The sequence below is a fragment of the Ipomoea triloba genome, chromosome 13 (genome assembly GCF_003576645.1).
Source record: "Ipomoea triloba cultivar NCNSP0323 chromosome 13, ASM357664v1".
Classification (NCBI taxonomy): Eukaryota; Viridiplantae; Streptophyta; class Magnoliopsida; order Solanales; family Convolvulaceae; genus Ipomoea; species Ipomoea triloba.
The window spans coordinates 27657730-27659830 of record NC_044928.1 but is presented as its reverse complement, the minus strand read 5'-3'; positions in this window follow the sequence as shown (position 1 = coordinate 27659830).

Below are 2101 nucleotides of genomic sequence, written 5' to 3'. Positions count from 1 at the left end.
TTAATACAAACAAATCTCCAAATTAGAATTATTTTTAGATTTTGGATAAACTTGGAATATTGAATAATATTCTACTTGGTATATAGACATTGTTGGTTAATTGGCTTACTTGTGTATGTTAAATGGTACGGTGTAGCTTATATTGTTGGAAAATACTGAAATAGCGTACATAAACACTTCAACACAAATATCGCAATACGAAAAGATGATAAAAGAATAACGAGTAAAGAGATGATGATCTATTCAAGCAATAGTTATCCCATGGACCGGATCCACCTTACAAAGTAGATCCATCACAATTTACATAGTAAATGTTTACAACTTTCATCACATTTAGTATGTAAATAGTAAATAAATAAATAAATTAATTTAAAATATAATTAAAAAAAAAGGGACGGTGGATCGCTGCCCAGTTTCCGCCGGAAACTAGAGCAAAGTTTTTAGCGGAAACCAGTCTGCCGACTGAGGAAGGATGGCTTGTTTTAGCGGAAACCAGTCTGCCGACTGAGGAAGGATGGCTTGTTCCGTCCCTCCTCGCTATGAAGCCTTGTTCCCATTTCCGGAAAACGACTTCCGGACTTTTTGTCCGGAAGTTTTTTTCCGAAATTTTGCATTGATTTTCCGTGGTCAACGAAAAATGTTTTTCGTTGACCACGTTTTCCTGTTGTTGCCAAACACACGAAACCCGTAAAATGATTTCCAGAAATCATTTTCCGGGCTTCCAAACACACCCTAGAATAGATTTAAATAGTATTTATACATAATAGATATCTTTCTATTTAGTACTATTTATTCTACATCGTATATGCTTAAAATTATTTAATATCTCTATTTATTACAAATTTAATTTAATTTTTTACATTTCAGTCTTACATTGTGTAGTTTCAATTTTTAAATGTATGCTTTTTTTAATTTTGAATTACGTTTGTAAAATTAATTAAATCTATTGATCTTTATAACCATTGCTTCCATCTGAAGCAAATTTTTGAAATTATCTCATTGCATCTTTCTACACTTACTGCATGTAAAGTTTCAAACCTCATTAATGCATGTTAATTTCAAATAACTTAGTGCCATGTCAGGAGGTAAAAATTAGGAAAGAAATTTTTTTAGAGATGAATAACATTACGTTATTTTTTTGTCAGAGACTACCGACGGAGTTGGAATAATGCTCCAAAAACGTCAACAATATCTATTTGAGGTTTGGGTCGGTGGAGCCGTTGAGGAGGGACTAGACGAGGGCCTGTCCAGATTTCGTCTGGTTTGTCGCAATATCTATTGCGATGAGTCCGAGGGCTTTAAGGTCGGCGCCTTTGGAACGAGGATCAGCTCTTAAGGTTTGTGCGCATTGCGCGGGTTGCGGTGTTTTGCCGCACACGGTGTCGACCAAATCGGCCGTCACGATGGTGACGACGACGACAGCCACCAAGACGACGAAGAAGAATGTTGAGAGTTTGTGGGAAAACGCCATTTTATATTGGTTGGTTGGTGGTTTTTTTGTCTATTTTTGTTTCTTATTTATAGGTGTAAATATTTGGATTATAAGGGAATTTTTTTTGGTGCGTTGCATATATATATATATATATATATATATATATATATATATATATATGTGATTCTCTTCAATTTGTTTTGATAATTTATTTATTATTAACATAAATAATGTCACTAATGACTGTATTATTTTTCTGTAACGTTTCTTATTCTGGTTTTAATACAAACAAATCTCCAAATTAGAATTATTTTTTAGATTTTGGATAAACTTGGAATATTTGAATAATATTCTACTTGGTATATAGACATTGTTGGTTAATTGGGCTTACTTGTGTATGTTAAATGGTACGGTGTAGCTTATATTGTTGGAAAATACTGAAATAGCGTACATAAACACTTCAACACAAATATCGCAATACGAAAAGATGATAAAAGAATAACGAGTAAAGAGGATGATGATCTATTCAAGCAATAGTTATCCCATGGACCGGATCCACCTTACAAAGTAGATCCATCACAATTTACATAGTAAATGTTTACAACTTTCATCACATTTAGTATGTAAATAGTGTATTTTCTTCAACCCATCTACCAAATATTCAGAAAT